The sequence below is a fragment of the Ochlerotatus camptorhynchus genome, unplaced genomic scaffold (genome assembly GCF_037179485.1).
Source record: "Ochlerotatus camptorhynchus isolate MF236.1 unplaced genomic scaffold, CSIRO-AGI_Acam_v1.1 ptg000067l, whole genome shotgun sequence".
Classification (NCBI taxonomy): Eukaryota; Metazoa; Arthropoda; class Insecta; order Diptera; family Culicidae; genus Ochlerotatus; species Ochlerotatus camptorhynchus.
Window position 1 is genome coordinate 2,655,497 of NW_027040557.1, and position 12,160 is coordinate 2,667,656.

Genomic DNA, 12,160 nt, shown 5'->3' on the forward strand with positions numbered 1-12,160 from the left:
TTGTTCAGAAGGTCAAGGCCTTTTCGTTGGTGGGCAGTAGTTCAGCGTTTTCTCACTTCGCGGCACTAGTATACATGTAAAATTCTCGCATATATAAAATATTTCTAGATCCTTACCATATAAAAAGTTAATGTCTTCGGCAAAGTTTTTAAGGAAGTCCAGATCTTTTCGTTGGTGGAGTAGTTCCGAAAATTCTCACTACGTGGCGCTAGTATATACATGTATTTTTCGCATATAATATAACTCGAGATCCTGAGCAGATAGAAGTTACTGTCTTCGGCAAACTTGTTCTGGGTGTCAAGTAGTTTTGGCTGGTGGACAGTAGTTCAGAATTTTCTCACTACACGTCGCTAGTATAAACGTGAAATTCTCATATAAAATATCTCGAGATCCTGACCAGATAGAAAGTTACTGTCTTAGGCAAAGCTGTTCAGGAGATCATAGCTTTTTTCGCTGATTAACAGTAGTTCCAAATCTTCTCACTAAGTAGTGCTCGTATACATGTTAAGTTCTCGCATGTGATACATCACTAGATCCTGACGAGATAAAGAATAAATCGACAGTGAGCATTCATAAGGGCGAATACGCGATGATCGATTCTCTTCATCGATTTTCTCTTTGCATTGCTACAGCTAAGCGAAACAATTTTCTAGAATTTGTTCAATGCAGAGTAGTAACAGGTTGTATTGGCTATCAAAAGCAACAGCAAACGCACCGAGAAACGTTAAATCTAGCGAGTTATTAACAAAAGAGAAAATCGACGAAGAGAATCGATCATCGCGTATAGGCCCTTATGCATGCTCACTGTCGAAATGTCTTTGGCAAAGTTTTTCAGGAAGTCAAGATCTTTTCGTTGGTGGACAGTTGTTCAGAATTTTCTCCCTACTCGGTGCTAGTATACACATGCAATTCTCGCATATACAATAGCTCGAGATCCTGAGCAGATTGAAAGTTACTGTTTTCGGTAAACTTGTTCAGAGGGTCAAGACTTTTTGGCTGGCTGACAGTAGCCTAGAAATTTTTCACCACATGGCGCTAGTAAACGTGTACAATTCTTGTTCTGAACAGGTAGAAAATTACTGTCTTCGAAAAAGTTGTTCATGAGATCAATGCCTATTGCTTGGTGTACAATATTTCAGAATTTTCACACTACGTGGCGCGAAATTCTCGCATGTAAAATATCTCGAGATTTTTTCTCACTTCATGATGCTAGTATACATGTGAAATTCTCGCATATAAAATATCTCACGTTCTTGACCAGATAGAAAGTTACTGTCTTGAACAAAGTTGTTCAGGAGTTTATGAGAAAATTCTAAACTATTGTTCACCAGCCAAAAGACTTTGACCTCCTGAATAACTTTGTTGTAGACAGTAACTTTCAATCTGATTCTCGAGATATAGCATATGCGAGAAGTGTACATCTATGACACGTGGTGAGAAGATTCTTAACTACTGTTTACCAGCCAAAAATGCTTTGACCTCCTGAACAACTTTGTCGAAGACAGTAACTTTCTATCTGGTCAGGATCACGAAACAAACCACATGCGAGAATTTCACGTGTATTCTAGCGCTACGTAGTTAGAAAACTTTGAACTACTGTCCACTAGAGAAATCTATCTGACTGTCCACCAGCCAAAAGACCTTGATGTCCTAAACAACTTTCTATCTATCAGGATCTCGAGATATAGCATATGCGAGAAGTGTACATGTATACTAACGCCACGTGGTGAGAAAATTATTAACTACTGTTTACCAGCCAAAAATTCTTGACCCTCTAAACAACTTTGCCGAAGACAGCAACTTTCTAGCTGATTAAGATCTTGAGCTATTGAATATGGGAGAAAGGCACGTATATACTAGCACCGCATAGTGAGAAAATTCTAAACTATTGTCACCCAACAAATAGATCTTGACTTCCTGAAAAACTTTGCCGAATACATTTACTTTCTATCTGGTCAGGATCTAGAGATATTTTATATGCAAGAGTTTCACATCTATAGTAGCGCCGCAAAGTGAGAAAACTCTGAACTACTGTCCACCTGCGAAAAAGCCTTGACATCCTGAACAACTATGCCGAAGACAGTACCTTTCTATCTGGTTGGGAACTCGAGATATTTTATATGAGAATTTCACGTGTATACTAGCGTCGCGTAGTAAGCAAATTCTGAACTATTGAGCACCAAGCAATAGGCTTTGATCTCCTGAAAAACTTTGTGAAAGATAGTAACTTTTTATCTGGTCAGGATCTCGAGATATATCACATGCGAGAATTTCACATGTATACTAGCGCTACGTAGTGAGAAAATTCTGAACTACTGTCCGCCAGCGACAAGGCTATGATCTCCTGAACAACTTTGTCGGAGGCAGTAACTTTCTATCTGGTCAGGATATTCCATGTTGTAACAAATTAAGTCAAATCCCACGTAGTATGGTCACAGTTTACGCGGTTTCCATTCACATTTTCCCTATTATCCGCATATTTAGGGTTTACTGTAGTCAAAGTTTAGCTTGTTTAGATCAACACAAGTTTTTTGAGGAATACTCGTTGGTTTCAGATCGATTGATAACTCAGCCACAAAATGGCAATGGAAAACTAATGTGTGTTGTACAAAGTACAACAGCGCGAGTAACGGAGGTTTAAAAATCAGTTATACGTCAAAAATAGACGACACATTTAGTTTCACATTTCGTTGTCATAATTGGTGAGGGGCATTCGAATGGAAAATTAAGTATTAATTTAAATTTAAGCGAAAGCGTTAAGGCTTTCTAAACTCGCGAGTTTGAATGCTGGGAAAATAACAATAACCAACTTTACACTGTTTCAATTCAATGCACGTGATTTTTTTTTTAACGTCTATCAAACAATCAATTGAAGTTCCCCTCAGTTTAACGTTTGACAAACCAGCCCAGTTAGCGAGTGGAATTCGCTAACTGGGCTGCGCTTTTAGAACAAGTAGGTACATACTGTAAACACCATAGGAAAAAAAAAAACAATTGCTGAAATCAACTATGCCAGTATTCCTTTTCTTACATTTAGGTAGCTGTTCATATGAAACCAGGAAAAAAATGTTGAGGCCACCCTGAGTTGAATGCAGTTATCTATGGAATCCAGAATATTTACCAGTTCGTCATGCGCGGCGACAGAAACGGCATAATTTAAGGCTACTGTGCAAGGTTATCTACGAACTAACTCCCAAAACATGGATCGTCGAACTTATAATGGAAAGGCCCGGAGATATGTGCGATAAATTTGATAAGACAACCCGAGACCTAAATTTAGCGAATCAATCTCATCCGGGAGCTACTGCTGCAGCTGCATATCTGGTGCTACTCGCTGCCAAAAATAACATCCATCTCATCATGTATATCGGCCGAACAACTGAAGCAGAAAAAAAAAAACTCATCTCGAAAAGCGAAACAAGAAAACAATATCGAACTTGTAGTCACTCTCTCATCTGCCTGCCAGCCACTGCACACAGATACAGTTTTAAAAAATGTGATAAGAAGACTGACTGACCGGCACTGCCCAGCACCCTTCCGTACACGTTCGATTTACCAGACACACATATGCCGGAGTATTTAGGGTAGGTACCTACTTACGCTCTGCGCGGTTGGCTAAAAATAATATCACGTGGACGACGTTGTATGGTCTGGCACTCTTTAGCAACGCGGCTATTGTCGAAAAACGGGAATTTAAAAGTGCAATCACTCATTCTTTTACCTTCATCCTCGATCGTCACCCGCTGGAGAACAACGGAAAAAAGATACTCGAAACAGCCCCCAGCATTCACCGACTAATCATTGGGTTAGGAAGAGACCTAGTACGATGGATATATACCCACATAAGAATTCATTTTGTCACCGTCATCATTGTCAGCAGCGGCAGCTTCATTATCATCACGACCGAACGAACCAACTGGTGCTGGTGCTGCAAGTGGACCGGTTATTGACTTTTGACGATATGTGCTGCTGGTGGAACTGTTGAAACTGTTGCTGTAGTTGGGAGGAAAATCGATAGCCTCTTGTGTCTCGATGAGCGCCGAGATCCGAACCGAACGGGAAATATTCGAAGAAGAGCCACAGCGCGGAGCGCGAAAAGAAAACAATCGAAATGAATGAGGGGTTGGAACTTTATTTTAAAGGCGTATGGAAAATCAAGCCGCACAATGGATTAGGTCCTAAGGAATATTGATCGATTCTGTTTCGTTAATAACTTGGCGACAAAACCGTGTTTGTCGTGATTAATAGCTTATTTTATCGAACTGTGGGTTGGAACAAGCTAGAAATAGCTATACATGGCCGTGGGGATGCAAAACAGAAAATCGACGAAGAGAATATGTCGTTGTTACTTAGGAGATCTAATTGATTGCTCGGTTTGAAATGGATGAGAAAAATAATCCGATGCCTATCGGCGATATGGAAATCAAGTAAGTAACATTGATCGATTCTCTTCATTGACTTTCTCTTTCGATAATAACTTGGGTACTGAACCGTTTCTTTTCGTGATTGTCGTGTAATAGCTTGTTTCGTCGATCTGTGTGCTGAAATTAACTGGCAATGTCTTAACCATGCACACTGGGCCAGAAATGCAATCTAGAGGAGCAAAATTAATAACTCCGAAACGAAGAATTTTCGCGACTTGGTGTCTTCGCGTCTGGTGTCTTGGTGTCGCGAATCTGGTTGCTGCAACAGTGGTAGAAAAGCTGAAATCTATGTCTACAACTAAAAATCTGAAAAGAAATTATTTTTTCTATATTATATTGAGTAGTCCACTCAATATAATATAGAAAAAATAATTTCTTTTCAGATTTTTAGTTGTAGACATAGATTTCAGCTTTTCTACCACAGTAGCAGCAACCAGATTTAAATAAAATGCCCAATTTGCAAAATAAAAGCATTTTAAGATTGCACTCGTATACCTTCCCGTAGAAAATTTTGAAACCATGATCACTTTCATAGTTCTTCTATGCTCCACGAGTGCCAACTTTGATTTGCCAATTGGTCCCAAGCAAATAGATTAACGTACCCCATTCTAGTCGAAATTCTAGTACTACACTATGTTTGTTTTGATTCGCTGTGAAAGTTTGACAGATGAAATGAGGGGTTCATGGATTTTCCTGTTTCGAGGGGTGAATCGATTAGCTTGGGACCGAAGATAGTACCAGAGTTGAGCCAAATAGTTGAGCACGTTTCTTTGGGACCTTCTAGTCTTAGAGTTACCCTAATAAAAAATAACCATAAACGAACGATAACCCAAATCATTGAACTATTCCATAAATGGTTTGGATGATACCCAGAACACGTCGTTAAGCAAATTAACCATACAATTTTTATTAGGGTACCTATATGGCAATACTTTCAAATTCAATGTATAGTAAAAATAAGAAATCCTCGGAAAAATTGTAATGTTGTGTTTTAAAATAATCAGTGTTTTTGATTTTTATAAATATTAATTTACTAGGTTTTTTTCTTTCAGTTTATTTTTTCCTTAAAGGCAATTTAACTACCAACGACTTTTCTCAGATGTCATTTTGATTTTCATGTTATGATTTTTTTAAGACGCCCTTATCCAAAGTTTCTATGAAGAAAAAATCATATAACCCTTCGTCTGTGCCAAAAAAAAAAACTTACGTTGTCTGTACCTTGGGGTCAATTTGACCCCAAATTCAAATTGTCATATCTCAGCGAAGGTTCAACGGATTATCGAAATTTCAAATGTTATGTAAGGTACATTTAGTGAAATTTCTGTTTAAATTATCAAAATTCATTTTAAAAGGCGGATCTACTATAGGGAGGGGTCATTGTAAAAATATTCCCATGAAGTGGCATATTTTAATGTTAGAGATGTTTATATCACAAGATCTCAACCAAATAGGATGTTGCTTCTTTCTGTAAAGATGTTCAAAAATACAAGGTCTTCAAAACTATGGATAGTGTATGACAGAATTCACTCCCTAGATGGCACTAAAGCTAAAATGCTCAAGTTGCGCCATCGTAAATACACATTAGAAAACGTTTTCTACAGATCCTGCTCATATGGATGGTTCCCGTCTTCAGCAAAGTTGTTCAGATGAACAAGACCTATCAGCAAGAAAGAATTCACTCACCAGGCACCGCTAGAGTAACATTCATTTTGAACTGATTGCCTTAACTTAACTTTTGGACTAGATATAAGGTTTCCGTCTAAGGAAAAGTTTTTCAGATGGACTAGAACTATGCCAAGACAAAGAGCTTAGTTCAGAATTCACTCACCAGGCAGCACTCACACTTATTTTGAATTGTTTACCCTGATTTAACACCTTGATTAGATAGAAGGTTCCCGTCTTAGGCAAAGTTGTTCAGATTTCAATTAGATAAGGTCTGAAACAAAAGACAACTTTCTGGCGTTAGGCAAAAATGTTGTAAATATGCCTAAGCAAGCGAATGACGACGTCACGTCGACGCAACACAACATTCCAATGTAAATAGTAGATGTAAAGTCACAGAATATAGTTGTCTATAGTGCCACTAAACATTTCCACATTTAATTAATACCATTATGTGCGGTGCGTGGCGCCGTGCTCCCACCGCCATTTACCGGCGGTTCTCTTTCCAATTGAGCTGATTTTCTGTATGTGATTTGGGCCAACCATAAACTTGAAACTGACAAAAAATCACCTCAATTAGTTGGAAGACAACCGAGAAAGTACGGTGGATGGACGGCATCAACCACCGCGCTATCGAGGGGATTCAAGATTAACTGCCCAATACGTTTTTGAAGTTTTTCTTTATCTCAAGCATATCGAAAAATAGTTAGGCGAAAGCAAGCTCATAGGTCTGTTCCCGTGCTTGTTTTTTTGCTTTTTGCTTTTTGCTTTTTGCTTTTTTTTCTGTACATAATATGTAATTGTGAACTGTTTTGTGCATATATGGTACTATACACCAATACTAACGAAAAAAGGTCTACAAGTTGGTTAATGTGAAGTGAGTTTTTCATTCTCAATTACCATTCGATTCTACCATACTCTTGGATGATTGAGTAAGTGATACTTTTATTTATTATTATTCAAGGATATTTGATTTGTATTTCAATTAGCATAATGGACGCGGAAATCGATGATAACTTTGATGGTGACTTCTCTGATTTTGATGTAACGGATGAAGAAAGTATTGACCATGACGAGGAAAAGTCTTCCGATGACGAAGAAGATGCAGACGTTGCGGAACCGGATATAGGTAACATGTTTGTGGGAAAAAATGGTCGTTTGTGGAGTGTCATTCCAAAAACACAACCTCCCACTGATGTGACAACACGTGAGAAACGGGGATTATCTGTAAGTGCAAGAAGAGATGCGGTTGATACCCTTAAACTGTTCATTGATGACAATATTGTAAAAATCTTCGTCTGTGAAACTAACAGGAAAGCTCGTGTTTTTTTTCAAAAATAATCCTGGTGGATCTTATAGAAAATGGAAAGATACTAATTCTAAGGAAATTTATGCATTTTAAGATTGCTAATTTATGCTGGAGCATGTAAATCGTGGGATGAGGAATCACCAGATTTGTGGAAAAATTATAATATTTAGTCCATGCGTTAGGTTAGGAAAACAGTTTAAAATTAACATCACACTGGTGCAATTTGGTAAGTGTTTTCTGAACTAAACTCTAATTCTGAAGATAGGTCCAGTTCATCTGAACAACTTTGCCGAAGACGGCAACCTTCTATTTAATCCATATGTTAAGTTAGGGCAAACATTGAAAAAGTAATGCCACACTAGCGCCGCCTGGTGAGTTAACTTTGATCTGAATTATTTACCATAGGATAGTTCTTGTCCATATGAACAACTTTGCTGAAGACGGGAACATTCTATCTTGTCTGAACGTTAAGTTAGGGCAAACAATTTAAAATGAATGTCACACTAGCGCTGCCTGGTGAGTGCATTTTGAACTAAACTTTTTACCTTAGGAGAGATCTTTTCCATCTGAATAACTTTACCCAGTACGGAAACTTTATATCTAGGCCGTGTGTTAAGCTAAGGTAAACAATTCATAATTGATTTCACACTAGCACTGCCTGGTGAGTGAATTCTGAACTAAACTCTAGTCCTAAAGATAGGTCTAGTCCATCCGAACAACTTTACCTAAGACGGAAACCTTATATCTAGTCCATATGTTGGCAATCCATGCCAATGAGTGTCACTCTAGCGGTGGCTAGTGAGTGAATTCTGAACTAAACTCTTTTCCTAAAGATAGGTCTTGTCCATCTGGACAACTTTGCTTAATAATGGAACCATCTGTATGTGCAGGATCTGTAGACAACGTTATATAATGTTTATTTACGATGGCGCAACTTGATCATTTTCATTTTAGCGCCATCTAGTGAGTGAATTCTGTCATACACTATAGTTTTATAGACCTTGTATTTTTGAGCATCTTTACAGAAAGAAGCAACATCCTATATGGTTGGGATCTCGTGATACAAACTTTTCTAATATCAAAATATGCCATTTCATGGAAGAAATCCATTGAAATTTCGTTAAGATACGGCAACTTGAATTTGGGGTCAAATTGATCCCAAGGTACGTAAGTATTTAAATAAATGTTTTCCAACAAATATTTTTTCCAGTTTTTTTTAAGTAAATTTTATCGAGTATTACAGAGCTCCGGTGGACGCGCCTAGTCGTGAAAGAATAAGAAAAATCAATTGACAAATAAAAAAGTTACAGCCTATCAAAGTGGCCTGGGGTCAAATTGCCCAAGGTACAGACAAAGGGTTAAATAAAAAAAAAATGCAACCATTGGCAGTAGCGAACATATCAAGACCAACAATTGAAAAGGCCTCAACTCCATTTTGTAAACCAACCTTGTAAGGCCATTTTGTCACGAACCATGCGACTAGCAATGGGCGATCTTGGATCGAATCACAAAAGATCGATTCTTTTGGTTTGCAATTTAATATTGGCCTGTACCTGGAGTATTCAGCTCACGCTCGGGTAGTTAAAATTGTGTCTGAGCAGATCTATAGTACCGAAAGAGTATACAATGATTGCACACATCTGTACCCCCACCAAAACCAACCGGAGGCCTGTGGGATATTCATGACGAAATGGTAAAGAAAGTTATTAATCTACATTCACTTATTATGACATATTTCAGGTTCATCAGTTCTCTGCTATGTCAGAACTGGATCGCCATGGGGGCATATGGGCAGAATTACAAACTTTATTGCATCAGCCTGTTTTACTACATTCTGTCGATCCTTCTCGAGCATGGGAGGAAATCCGTAGTGTATATCCCCATGCTCGAGACTATTTATCAAGAATGGTAATAAGTGTTCCGTTAGAGAGGCTATTCTTCAAAACTGGTGGAACCACACAGAATCGATATCGGCTCAATGCAAAACGCATGGCTCAATTAGTTTTCTTGGGATCCCTCTCGGATGAGTTTTGGGTTATCTGGATTAAGTACTTACCTGCTTTTACACTCCGACCATCTAAACGTTTTGTTTCATATGTTAATCTTTCGTTTTTAAATCGTTCATTTAATACAAATAAAATGAATTTTATAACCTGTTAAATCGCTTACCTAATCAAGAATCCTGAGCGAAAACTTGCACATGTCAAATGAAACCAAAATAGTTATTTACTATATTCTCACGTAGACCATCCGTTAAAGAGTTCGATCCGCGTTACACGGTAAAGACCGTAAAGCATGGAAGTGGTAGCATCATGGTTTGGGGCTTTTTTTCTTGGTATGGAGTAGGTCCCATTTTCCGTATTAATTCCATCATGACCAGTTTTGAATACGAAGAAATCATGGAGGAGGTTATGCTCCCTTATGCAGAAGAGAACATGCCTCTTATATGGCATTTTCAGCAAGACAACGTTCCGAAATCCAATTCTAAGTATGTAAAGGAATGGTTTCGAGCAAAAAAAGTGTCGGTTATGTCATGGCCTAGCCAATCTCCTGACATCAACCCCATCGAAAATTTATGGAAAGAGCTTAAAAGAAAGTTATCTGGTCAAGCATAAGGATCAACTATGGACCACAGTTCAAAAAGAGTGGTATGCTGTACCAAATGAAACTTGTCAGTGCTTGGTTGAGTCAATGCCAAGAAGATTGAACTAGGTTCAACTTAACAATGGAGGGCACAGCGATTACTAAGCGTCATTAGTCTAATAAAACTGATAGGATTATTTTCAAGCTTTCTATACAATAGTTTTATGCAACACACATATTTCACTGACCAGGCATATTTTAAATTTGATTCTAATGAGTGAGTCATTTAATGTTTTAACTTTGAGTTTTCTCGAGCAATTACTTAATGTTTACTATCAAATGCTAAACTTTCAAGTCGAATGAAATGAAGTTGAATGAGCATAACCTAAAATTTTATTTTACCTACACATATTTTAATGACCAGCAGTGATGTATGTTACACTCACACAATTTATTTCTAAAGGATATCAATCATCACACTAAATGACTATTATAGGTGAAATTTCATAACAAGATAGCTTATGTAACGTAATATCAACTCTAAACTGAACTTGGCTAAATTTGCACCAACTTTCCTATGATCCGTTATATTTCAAACATGTTTGAGCCATTTTGAAAAATGAATCGATTCAAAATTATTGATTAAATCGGTGAATCGATTATTTCAAAAAAAAAAATGAATCGATTCTTGCCTCAAGATCGCCCAATGCTAGATGCCACACGTGACGCGACTCACACAAGAAATAATAATAAATAATAAGTTTCTTTTGAATTGGCCGCGATTGTGTTTTAAAAGGGGAGTACACTTTGATTTTTCAAAAAAATGCATTTTTTTTGGCTTAAAATGTTCCTTGGGATGTATACTTTAATTTAGAAAAGACTCCAAGTTCGCCAGAATATTCCTTACCGCTTTACGAAGCGATTTCCTAAAACATGTACCGGCGCGCTAAGAGAGCATTTTTATCTCTAAACGCGTTTATCTCGAAACGGGGTTTTTCAAACTGGCGTGGGAAATAACTCTAACCAATTATCATAAAATTTGGATATCGCCTAGGTTTTCTTGTTCAGAATCAAATTCTGCTTAGAAATACGTATCCACATTTTCGATTTTATCAAAAATGGATTTTTAATCCACGATTTTGTAAGCATTTTTAAGGTGAAAAATGGACTTTTTTTTTCCTAAGGCCACAACTTTTGAAAAAATCAATTTAAAAAAAATCGGAATACGTATTTCTAACCCAAATTTCATTACTAATCAGGATTTTTGTTCGGAGTATTTTCCCACGCCGTTTTCCGACTTCCGCGCGAGGACGCCCGCGGGACCTGGTGCACCGGCCACGGGGAGACGCTAGTCGAGTTCAAAAAAATATAAATTGTAGTTCGAAGGATGACTAATAAATGGGTTATAACATATTTGCCCTCCCTGAGTGTTTTATTGCTTAAAAAAATTAACGAAAATGCCTTAATTTTTGGACGTTCAAAGTGTACTACCCCCTTAAGTTTGCGAATGTAGGTTTCGTTTCGCGTGAAAATAGCCTTACAAAGTTTGTTTACAAAATAGAGTTGAGGCCTTTTCAATTGTTGGTCTTGATATGAGTAATGTTTCATTCAAATCGGAAACGCTTATGTCCACCCGGTTTGCGTTTTGGGCAGGAAATGCTCTATAGCGACTTACAGTCTTAAACAAAAACGAGTATTTTTGCTGTTGTTATAATAATTAGAAACTTGGGCCGGGGGTTTCCGATTCAAGGCCGGATTTGGCCAGTATAGTCCTGTGCTCTGATTATTACTACCACTGAACTGGTTGTTGAATTCTCATGTCATTTGTTGTGTCATATGATGGATTTTATTCATTTCAGGCCGCATTTAGTTTCATGGCATTTACAAGCTATAACATGTTTTCGCCAAGCATTTCCGGAACCAGTTTTTTTTTACTCTTTGAGATTTTTAGCCGTAGGCTAGTTCATCTCGTAACCCGTCCGGAACCAGTTCACGATTCCAAAAATATTAAAAAAATTCAATGAGACCGTAGTACCACCCACTTCTTTGATGGTGGATGCGCCTCTGGTCGAGAACATTGTGTGTTGAAAAAAAGAATAACTAAAAGTTATGATCGAAAAACTAAATTGAGAAAGTTACCATAACTCTGAAAATATATAAATATGGCCATACGTCAGGTTGG

The 12,160-nt window shown here is 37.7% G+C and overlaps 1 protein-coding gene across 5 annotated transcripts in view; it reads left to right on the forward strand.

Moving 5' to 3' along the window:
• Positions 1 to 12,160, forward strand: part of Usp1 (ubiquitin specific protease 1) — a 473,693-nt gene that overhangs the window by 10,792 nt on the left and 450,741 nt on the right. The window lies entirely within an intron of this gene.